Below are 11825 nucleotides of genomic sequence, written 5' to 3'. Positions count from 1 at the left end.
TTGGTGTTGCGGTCTGGGAGCACGTATGTCAGGACAGCGTCCTCGTCCCGACAGCGCTCAACCCTGCCGTGAGCGCAGTACGGGGCCAGGCTTGGCGGCCGGTCCGCTGTGGACGGGGGACCGGGGCCTGCGTGCACGGCGGGCAGATGGGACGCCCAGGGCGTCCCCGCACGGTGATGAGCCGCGAGTGACTGCGTTTCATACGCGGTCTGTCTTCTCGCGGGGACCCTGGGGGCGACCTTTCTAGACTCCCAGCTTGCGAGCCACGTGGTCAGGCGGCCGGGGAATTCCAGGACCTGAGCGGTCTCCGTTTCCTGCCCCTGTCCCTTCTGCCGGGTCACCGAACAGGACACAGGGCTCCCGGTGACTAAACACTTCCAAATACGCGCACATGCCTCCCTACTGTGTCGGAGTGCAGCTCAGTCCCTGTTTCTCGGAAAGTTGCAGAACCTTCCAAATATAGGTGGGAAAATACATGTAGCAACACTGTGCGTTCTCAAGTCAAGATTATTTCTCTTTTTCAGTTCTTGTCCTGACCAAAAAAAGTAAGATAATGAATATACTTCCGTCTAGGGAACATTTCACATTTGAAGCACTCAAAAAAGCCTTAAATACTCTTCCCAAAAAGTATGTAATAACATTCAGGTATAATAAATACTGCTTTTTAACCTTAATCTTGTAGAACCTGGTGGTTTACTGTTAAATTTACTCAGTTACCCACTTCTTCATATTTCCAGTGTGGAGTTGGTGGTAATTTTTAAAAATAGGATATATATTTTTGCTGAGGTTGCCATTCTAACACTTTTCACATTCATGTAGGAAAAACACAGAATCTGAGACAATTTTGCGAAAAAATAGGACTGAAGGGACTTGTCCTCCAGACACCAAGTTATATGATGAAGCTGTAGTAATTGAAAGGGTATGGTATTAGCACATGGGTGGACAAATACAGGAACAAGATGAGCCCAGAAAAAAAGACGTACTCATGTATATATGAATTCGATGTGATGCTGGTATTACACATTAGGGAGAAAAGGATTAACTGGTCAATAAGTAGGGCTAAACGAATGGTTATTCCAGAGGAAAATGAAATTAGAACATGACCTAAGCTATTCAAATCCTGGTGGATAAAAACCCTGAAAGTGAACAGCTATCATTATGAATTCGGGGATTAAACCTATCTCATGACTTGTACTCCATTCAGTTCTTGTCATTATTGGTGGGCGGGGGAGATAACTTTTTCCTCCATCCTTCTAGGTTCTTGGCTGAGACGCCCCTGTGGCACAAAGATGAACAAGAGAAAAACAAACGCAAGTTTAATAACATGTATACCTCCTGTATACCATGGGAGAGACGGGAAAACAAAAACTCCGTGAAATGGGGGAAGTCATCACCTTAAACACCACCTTCAGCTGAAGACCAGATGTTGGGGTGGGGAGTCAGTTAAGGGAAGTTACAAGAAAAGCACAGTTGACAAGGGTAAAAGCTTCTATGCAGATATAAGTCCTTGCCTTCTCCATTGATAAGAATTTCTAGAGATGTGATCATCCCCCTCTTCCTGGTAATGCCAAGAAGACACCCTTACAAATGGGGATTTCCCTTGTACACAGAAACATCTCTTACAAAGGGCAACTTCTACTTGGTTTTCAGAGTTTATCCTGTGTCTGCTGTTTCTTAAAAATAACCAGCTCAAAAAAATTCTTATGTCAAACACATTTTGGGATGGCAAAATTCTACTCCACCTCAGGGCTCAGGTTTTATCTTATTCACCTTGGTTCCTGAGTCCTTTTTAACCTGGCCCTAGTAGTCTTTGCTCCCTGGGCTGGTTTTCTACATTTCTTACCCATACCTGTAATAAGCATTTATTCAAAGTGTCCCGGTTCATTGAGTGGTAGTTTTCAAGTATCATAAATCTGAATGTTTGTGGTGCTGATTCTTCTCGAGTTGTATTGTTTTTATAACCTGTTTCATGAAGAGAGCCAGGTAATATGGTCTTGTGTTTTGGGGGGGGGGGCGGTTGGGGGTGCATATTTTTATAATAAAATGCATCATGAATCTTACTTTGAATTCCAGTTCGTTGATCGTACATCCTTCCCTTCCTTCACGCTGAAAAATCCTGTCTCCATTCTACTCCCTTCCTAACCCATAGGTAATGATTTAAACATTTTTTATGGTTCATTTTTTTTTCAAGTTGTAGTTAATCATATATTTATCCATATCTCCCCTTTTCTTAGATAGATGGCAGCATACATTCTTCTCCCTTTTTTCACTTAATAATACATTCTGGAGATCACTCAATACGGGTGTATATGTAGAGAGAGATTCCCCACTTGTGCACAGTAGTCCGTTGTATAGATGTACCATAATATATTCAACTAGTATCATAATTATTCAAATACTTCCCTCTTGATGAACACCTTGGTGGTTTCCAATGTTTTGCTTTTACAAATAGTACTATAATGAATAATCACAAACATACACCTTATTTTAAGATATATTCCCAGAAGTTGGACTTAAGGTCAAATGGTAAATTCATATGTAATTTTGCTAGACATGGCCAAACACCCCTCCCCTTCCATAGGAGTGCTAGTGTTTTACAATCCAGCCAGCAATATATGTGAGTTCCTTTCTCTGCACAGCTTCAGCGGGGGAGTACATTATCAAACCTGCAGATTTTTGCCAGTCTGTTAGATTAATAGTATTTCAGTATAGTTTTAATTTAATTGCTCTATTTTGAATGAGATTGAACATCTCTTCATGTGTACCAATTGCATATGTAACATTTTATGTATTTTTAAAAAGTATAAAAAAATGTTAGGATTGATTATGTGGTACTGCTAAAGAAAACCTTATTCCGACACTTGTTGAAATGTCAACAGGTGAGAACAGGTAAGGGAGACTTTATTCAGGACGGTTGCAATAAGAGCATTGCAACAGGGAGACAGCAGGCTCAAGTCTGAATCCCACCAAGGCAGCTAAGGATTTACAGCCAACCAGCAGAATGAGGGGGTTCGTGGAGTCATCAAGGGCAGGGGGATTCTGGTTGAAGACAGGCTAAGGGCTTATACATCAAAGGTAGAGGGTAAGAAATTTGTTCAGGGGCGCCTGGGTGGCGCAGTCGGTTAAGCGTCCGACTTCAGCCAGGTCACGATCTCGCGGTCCGTGAGTTCGAGCCCTGTGTCGGGCTCTGGGCTGACGGCTCAGAGCCTGGAGCCTGTTTCCGATTCTCTGTCTCCCTCTCTCTCTGCCCCTCCCTCGTTCATGCTCTGTCTCTCTCTGTCCCAAAAATAAAATAAAAAAACGTTGAAAAAAAAAATTAAAAAAAAAAAAGAAATTTGTTCAGATATCAAGGGTGGGGACATTCTCACTAAGCAGAAGTAGCGGGATTCTTGCTAAGACTGGGAAAAGGGAAGGCAGACAGAAGATGTGGGGCTTGACCTGCGGAGAAGGTGCAGACTTAAGTCTGCAGGACAAACCTCACTCTTGTTTCCTGAACTTTTCCTGCTAGCCTCCCAGAACCGGCCTCCTTGTACCTTTATTTTCTTTGGTCTTTAGCTGAAGAAGGTATTTAAGCCTGTACTTAGGCCAATTCAAGGAGTTACTAATTTTTCCCATGTATGTGTAAGGTGTACATGTTGAACTGCTGTTTCTTCTTCTCTTGTTAATCAATCTCATAGTCATGAACTCAGAAGGGTAGAGGGAAAATTATTTAAAAAGAATTTACCTTTATTTTGAGAGAGTGAGAGCACAAGCAGGAGAGGGGCAGAGAGAGACAGAGAGAGAGAGAGAGAGAGAGAGAGAGAGAGAGAGAGAGAGAGATTCCCCAGCAGGCTCTGCACTGTCAGCCCAGAGCCCAACATGGGGCTCGAACTCACGAACCATGAGATCATGACGTAGGCCGAAACCAAGAGCCGAATGCTTAACTGACTGAGCCACCCCAGACACACTGAGAAAATTATTTTATAGTACATAGTCATATACTGCAGGGAAGGTTCTCCAGCTGGGGTCCTGTAAACTAGACTGGACCAAGATATAGTAACAAGAGAAAAACAGTTTACTAAAATGTGCATCACACATGTACATATGAGAACCCTCAGTAATGAGTAACCCAAAGAGGTAGTTAGAACTCGGGTTTAAACACCAACAAAGGAAAAGAGGTTTGGGGATTCTGGGTGAGAGAGGAAAGTCATAGGAAAATGACCAGGAAAAATATGGTAAGTTTCTTAGTAAGATGTGTTTTGGCGGATTTAAGACCATGCCCTCTGCATTGGTAAGAGTCAAGAGTCCTTCTCTTCCTGATACTTCAGAGGGAGACATGTCTACAAATGGAAATTTACTTTGTAAATATAAATTTCTGTTTGGGAAAGGAAAACTTGTGCCGTTTTTAGAGTTTTTCCCGCATGTGATGGTTCTCAATGGCCTTCAGCTCAAAAGAATCCACATAGCAAAGAGACACATTTTGGGGTGGCATTTTCTGGTACCACTGAGTACACAGATGAAATGTACACTTTCCTGAATTTTTGAAATACTTCAGTGAAAGGAATGAACAGAACCCAGAACATTAAGCACTGGAACATTTCGGCCCCATCGCGGTTCTTTGGTCCAACTTTTAGTTACTTGCAAGCATTCCAAGCACTACATTTCCACCTGTTTTTTTTTTTTTAAATCGCTTTATATTTCTGTCTTAAGACTTTGTTTTGTGTTTTCAATATATAAAACCTTTTCATTAGGGTTTTGAGGGGAACTAGAAAGAATCTGAACTCACTTGCTTTAATCAGCATATTTTGCATATGAAGACTTGACCAAGATGACTGCAGAAAAGTTTGTAGGGCTCTCTCCTGGAGAAGCTGAATGTTCATGGCAGCTTTAAAACTGTGTTGTCTATCAAAGTCAAATTTTCTACATTTCAGAAATATTTAAAAGCTTAATAAGTAAACTTTAATCATTTAATATGAATTAAAATCTCAGCAGCTCTAATTTAAAAAAAATCAATGAATTAAAAGTTAGGATGATAAGGGTGTTGTACATATGGGTTAAATGTGGTCCCTATATACGGGCCTCATACTATTTACTTCTCTTTTTTTTTTTTTTTAATGTTATTTATTTTGTGAGAGAGAGAGAAGAAGCAGGGGAGGGGCAGAGAGAGAGGGAGAGAGAAAATCCCAAGCAGTCTCCATACTGTCAGTACAGAGCTCATCTCCTGGCTCGATCTCACGAACCATGAGATTAGGACCTGAGCTGAGATCAAGAGTCGGGCACTTCACCCAGTGAGTCACCCGGCGCCCCTCAGGCCATTTACTTCTTCACAGCAGGCTGGGATCAGTCGCTCAAAAGCTTGCCTGCGCCAAACTCAAAATTTCACACATCTCATTGCTTTAAAATAACGCTTTTTTGCCTGCCTGCTTTGCCTGCCTAGCTAAAGACAAGCCCTCAGGCTACAAAGGCCCCCAGGCCACCGCTGCCCTCTTGGCCTCCTGACTCCGAGCGTCCCCGTCCAGCTGTTGTGCAACTTCACATGTGAGCCTCCCTCCTAGCGGTGGCCCCCGCTCTTGGTTTCTGGAAGGTCTGCTGTGAGGGTCTTCCGCTTGCACACTGTCAAGGCACCACCAAAACAGCGCTCACGTTATACGCTGCTGCCACCTGTTGCCGTGTCTTTAATCAGCCTCCGCATCCTCCTTGAAGTTATCACAAAAGGAATCACAATCCCAAGGAAAAGCCTTACGAGTGCAGAAAAATAGTCACAAGAAGTCATGCGGGCAAATACAAGGCAGAGGGGAGCTGGTTCTTCCTGTATGTCCTGACAAAGGAGGCAAAGATAAAAGATTTCTAGGACCCACAAAGCTGATGCAGGTCTGGGGTTTCCCAGACAGCAATCATGCGGGTGACTCTGGACAGCTGAGGCCATAGTTAATATTGTTAGAAAGCCTTGAAAAAGTGCAATAAATAAATATACAGAACTGTTAGGTGACTTAGAAAGTCGCATTCTCCCCATGCCCATTTATGTAAACGAGATTACATAAATATGGAAAACATATATTTTTAAAAATGACAGCATGAAATGATTCTCATCTTTGCAATATATCCAACACGTCACAATGTATTAAACTTAAGCATGAAAGTGAAACAGCCTTTACTTTAATCTCTGCTGCTTTTCCTTGGGTTATATGGCCTTGAGCAAATTCTTTAACTCTTTCATTCTTTTAAGAAGTATTTATGGAGTGTATACCTTGGACATAAGTTCTAAAAGTGCCATGCCTAGGAGCTCACAGGTGACACAGAGTAGCTTCCTAGAGAGAATAATATTTTATAGTGCACATTACCTTTGTATACACTCTGATGAGTCTCTAATGTCTTGGCAGTGAGAAAATTAAGAGCAACTCTATTTATCTAGACCTGGCTGTCCAATAGAAATGTAATGTCATCTACATAAGTAATTTTAAATTTCTAGTAACCATATTAAGTAAAAAGGAACAAGTGAGTTTATTTGTAATAATATATTTATATAACCCAATGTATCTGAAATATGAGTCAACATGTAATAAATATAAATTATTGAGATATTTTCTATTCTTCTGTACTAGAACTTTGAAATTCATTGCACATTTTATACTTACTACGCATCTCAATTTAGACCAAGGTACCTTTTAAGTGCTCAGTAGCCTGGCTAAGGACCTACCGTGTCAGAGCACACAAATCTATTTTCCACCAATATTTTCAAGTTTGAAGACCTCCTTCTCAAAATATTTTGAGAATAACCACATTATAGTTCGACGCTTTTAATATCCACTGATAAATCATTGAAAACGTTCTTATGAATAAATTCAACATTGCTTTTCCGTGTGTATTTATTTTGCGTGTGTCTACTGTTAAGAAACAAAACTGGGGGTGCCTGGGTGGCTCAGTCGGTTAAGTGTCCGACTCGATTTCAGCTCAGGTCACAATCTCACGGTTCATGGGACTGAGCCCCAAGTCGGGCTCTGTGCTGACAGCGGAGCCTGCTTGGGATCCTCTCTCTCTCTCTCTTTCTCTCTCTCTGCTCCTCCCCCCACTTGCGTTAAGCACTCCCTCCCTCTCTCTCAAAATAAACTTAAAAAGTCAACCGAATGAAGATGTACTGGGATGGGTGGAATGGGCACCGTCCCTTCTTGCTCGTGGAGGGGAGTTCCGAGGGTTGACTAGCTGGAGGAAATGAAAGGTTTTATAGGAAGGAGGACGGGGCAAGAAAGTTGTTAGCAAGAGGATTGTTCCCAGGAGGGGGAAGTGGGGGGTCTTATGCAGATGACCTCATCTTCCCCCGGGGGATGGAGAGGGGGATGGAGAGGCTTCCGTGGCTGACTCACTGTTGCTAACAGAAAATTCCTGAATGACCGGTGAAGACTATTTCCTGGGGAGCTTGAAACTGCAATTCCATTAGGTATTAAGCCCTGGTTTGGGGACACCATTTTTGGGCCTGTGGCCTTCTTTCTAACGCCATGTATGTTTGGAAAATAGTACAATAGGGCATGGTATTATATCACATTAGAACACGCTATGGATGAACAAGCTACTCTGAACCGAATTTTGGTCTGACAAAGTACGTGGATGGCTCTTTCTAGGCATGACCTGAGTTGTGCCGTAAGCACACCTATCCAGTAAGATGATTTGAGCTGACCCGATGACCCCTTTGTGACAGGCTCTTTGCAGAGGTGACTCATACATCCTGCCGGCAGGATGACCAGCAAACAAAAGGATTCCTACAATCCCCCAATTTTTGGCAGCAATTAACCCTATTCTCCTCCCCCGCCTTCACGCACCTGCCTGGAGACCCCAGGTGATGACGGGGTTGTTTGCATGTTTAAAGAACAGGAGCAGTTTCTAGTTAAGAACACTTGTGAAGCGTTCTAGGCACCCCCTTAAGCGTGTGAACTCATGAAATCCTCACCACAATTCCTTGAGATGCCGCTGTAGGATCCCCATTCCACACAGGTTCATCCAAAGGTACAGATGTTCAATAATTAGCCCAGGGGGACTCAGCTGTGACTTGACCCCCAAAGCCTGTATGGCTCATCCCTGTGCTATGCTGCCTTTCTTTTCTTTAAAAAAAAATTTTTGGGGGCGCCTGGGTGGCGCAGTCGGTTAGGCGTCCGACTTCAGCCAGATCACGATCTCGCGGTCCGTGAGTTCTAGCCCCGCGTCAGGCTCTGTGCTGACGGCTCAGAGCCTGGAGCCTGCCTCGGATTCTGTGTCTCCCTCTCTCTCTGCCCCTCCCCCATTCATGCTCTGTCTCTCTCTGTCTCAAAAATAAATAAAACGTTAAAAAAAATTAAAAAAAAAATAAATGAACATTAAAAAAATTTAAAAAAAATAAATGAACATTAAAAAAATTTAAAAAAAATAAATGAACATTAAAAAAAATTTTTTAAAATAAATGAACATTAAAAAAAATTTAAAAAAAAATAAATGAACATTAAAAAAAATTAAAAAAAAATAAATGAACATTAAAAAAATTTAAAAAAAATAAATGAACATTAAAAAAAATTAAAAAAAAATAAATGAACATTAAAAAAATTTAAAAAAAATTTTTTTAACATTTATTTATTTTTGAGACAGAGAGAGAGTATGAACGGGGGAGGGGCAGAGAGAGAGGGAGACACAGAATCTGAAGCAGGCTCCAGGCTCCGAGCAGTCAGCACAGAGCCCGACGCGGGGCTAGAACTCACGGACCGCGAGATCGTGACCTGAGCCGAAGTCGGACGCTCAACCGACTGAGCCACCCAGGTGCCCCATGTTCATTTATTTTTGAGAGAGAGAAAGAGAGAGAGAGAGAGCGAGTGTGGGAGGGGCAGAGGGAGAGAGCCGAGAGAGACAGACAGACAGAATGTGAAACAGGCTCCGGGCTCTGAGCTGTCAGCACAGAGCCAGACGCAGGGCTCAAACTCACGAACCGCAATATCATGACCTGAGCTGCCTTTCTTAAAGAGCAGCGCACCTCAGATAAGACTCTGTGTGGACACCTAGCACGTGCAAGTTCCGCAAACGTCTGCCATTATCAGGATTCTAATGCCTGTGTTTGTGCCTTTTTAAAAATGCTCTCTCCTGAAACACTGCGCTCCATCATTCAGGACACGGCTCCACACCCCACTTTGTTCGTGACTCTGTTTTGAACTGGATTGAGCTTTCCTTTCTAAAACGGCCCTTTGCTACCTAAAGGAGTGCAGAATTTGGCCCCCGGTTCTCGGTCGGTGATGATGCCATAACACTTTATCGATGGCAGGAACTCAGCAAGAAGAAACCCCACCCCCACTCACAGAAAGTGGCTCACTCACTCATTTGTTCAGTGAGGGCCTTTTCCAGGCCAGGCTGTGTGCTGGCCACATGCCGGTGAACAAAACACATGGCCCCCGTTCCCATGGAAATGTTCACGATGGAGTATGACGTTAAACAAATAAATCTATAACTACAAACTGCGTTGCACAGTAAGCATTGTAAGGAAAAGGTACAACAGTCTGCGAGATAGAAGTCAGGCGGGGGAAGTCAGAGAACACCTCTCTGAGGAGGTAACATACAGGGACAAGTAAGACCTGAAGTATGAATAGGATTTGTCAGGTAAACGGTGAATGAAAGAACATTCCAGGCAAAGACTTGAAGCGAAAGAGCGTGTCGCATTTAGAAAGCGCAGAAAGGCCACGTAGCTGGGATGCGGTGAGCCTAAGGGGAGAGGGGCCAAAAGTGAGGCAGAAACCTAGGCAGGCCGTGTGGGAATCTGATAAGGAGCAGGTAGATTGTGCAATGTGAAAAAAATGCCTATTATTTGCACAGTACAAACTGAAAATTCGCGTAGCTCCTCTTGACCACACGAGTGGGGGTGGGCACAGTCTTAAAAAGAATACTAGTGTCTTTCAAGGATATCAGTGTTGTTTCTAAAACAGTGAGTCTCTTAAGCGTTCCATCTGATAGTCTGGCCTGGAATATACTCAGTCAACACCATGAGGCCCACTGTGGTGTGTAAGGTGTCAGGGGGTGTGAAGATGGTTAAGTGACGGTGACCAAAAAGGGACCTAATGGCTCACAGCATCAGGTACACATGGGGAAGTGGGAGAGGTTAAACTCAGGGCAAAGGTCTGAATTACAACGCTTTTTATATGTTGTACACTGAGCCCCATTTCCGGGACTGGAGGCCAGGTTGGACAGGGGCGCAGGGGTCAAGGCTGGGGACAATCAAGTGAATTAATGCGCATCCAGTGCTCCCAACTGGGGCCTGATATATTGTCAGCACACCAAGCTGCCCTTACTATCCATAGTGATTTATTTTTTCCAAAACACAATTTCACGTTAAGTAACACATAGGGCGATAACAAAACATTTGAATGAATAAGTTGGCTATGTTAGCAACGTATTACCAAAATGAGCAATGAACAGGCGTCTCCCAGTGAGGATGGCAAATTTAAAATATTGTGTGTAGTATGCGGTAAGAACCAGATTAAAAAAAAAAAAAAAAAAAAAGGGAACCACACTCTGTAAACATTTATCCTGTAACAATGTTAGGTTACAAACGACCTAAGCAAGAAGGCAATGTTGCAATTAATTTGGCTGAGTGACTCCGGAGGATGCTGTTAGTATGTGGCCAGACAACTGAGCCTTTTTACAGAGAGGCGAAATCAGCTGCACCTGAGGATTCCCTGCGTGGAGACACCCCCTCCTTCCTGCTGGGTTCCAGACCTTTCCAGGTTGCTGGGTTTCCAGACACCTAGAGCTGCTTTCGATGGTTGTCCCTTGTTTGTCCCCCGCAGTATTCCCATTTCTGTGTCACTTCTCGTTTTGAAGCCCTAATAAGTCTACAGGAAATGAAGGATAGAGAATTATGAATCGGGTGTGCTGAACACCAAAAAGTAACGCCAACGAGGAAACTGTGCTGCGCCGAGAGTACAGAATAAATTTATTCAGAGAACCGGGCGCTGGTTCCAAAGGCTGCTAATCCGCATACTTCCTAAGTCCCAGATTTCATACCATAGTGGTAAGACCCAAACGAGGGCCTTCTGCCCATGGGCAGGCAGGCCTGAGACTTCCCGAATGAACAAGCAAGCTCGGTGAGAAGGCTGTCCGATCTCCGCTCCCACCGCCCTCGGGACCCTGCAGGTGCAGCCCTGCAGGTGCGAGCCAGGCTGGGCGAGCCCGGTGCCCTCCCGGTGTAAACGCAGAAGCATCTTACAGAAGGGGGTCTCAGTACAGCTCAACACTCCAGAGGTCTTCAGGAGGATGAAGGCAGCCACGGAGGGGCCAAACCACACAGAAAGATTTTCGGAACACGTGGAATGTTGGTGACTTTATTAAAACGTTCCTCACAGCATTCTTTACAAAACCACCAAGGCCCTAAAAAAAATCGCTCAACAAATATCAAGACCTTCTACACACAGGACACTGGTCCAAAGTGCTCCCGATTCTTTTTTCTTTTTTTTATTTAATTCTATTTTTTATTAACGTTTATTTTTGAGACAGAGAGAGACAGAGCATGAACGGGGGAGGGGCAGAGAGAGAGGGAGACACAGAATCCGAAGCAGGCTCCAGGCTCTGAGCCGTCAGCACAGAGCCCGACGCGGGGCTCGAACTCACGGACCGCGAGATCATGACCGGAGCCGAAGTCGGACGCTCAACCGACTGAGCCACCCAGGCGCCCCCAAAGCGCTCCCGATTCTTCATACAACTCCAACGTGTTTCAGTAAGTATTGAGCGTGGAGTGCTCTCTCTACTCCTGTTCACAGGAACGAAAGCCCACCGTTCTCTTGCTAATATACGTATGCTTCATATGTGTTAGGTGTACGTTTATATAGAACGGTTTTCAGCTGCAA

At 43.8% G+C, this 11825-nt stretch overlaps 1 long non-coding RNA gene across 1 annotated transcript; it reads right to left on the bottom strand.

Moving 5' to 3' along the window:
- Positions 1–10267: 10267 nt before the first annotated feature.
- On the bottom strand, positions 10268–11495 carry LOC115524519. Its single transcript, XR_003972121.1, has 2 exons — positions 11189–11495; positions 10268–10814 (listed from the first exon to the last, which is right to left on the bottom strand). It is a non-coding gene; the product is annotated as an uncharacterized LOC115524519 (long non-coding RNA).
- Between the last annotated feature and the right edge of the window lie 330 nt (positions 11496–11825).

The sequence above is a fragment of the Lynx canadensis genome, chromosome D1 (genome assembly GCF_007474595.2).
Source record: "Lynx canadensis isolate LIC74 chromosome D1, mLynCan4.pri.v2, whole genome shotgun sequence".
Lineage (NCBI taxonomy): Eukaryota > Metazoa > Chordata > Mammalia > Carnivora > Felidae > Lynx > Lynx canadensis.
Note: the sequence above shows the minus strand (reverse complement) of the source record. Positions and strands in the feature narration are given on the sequence as shown.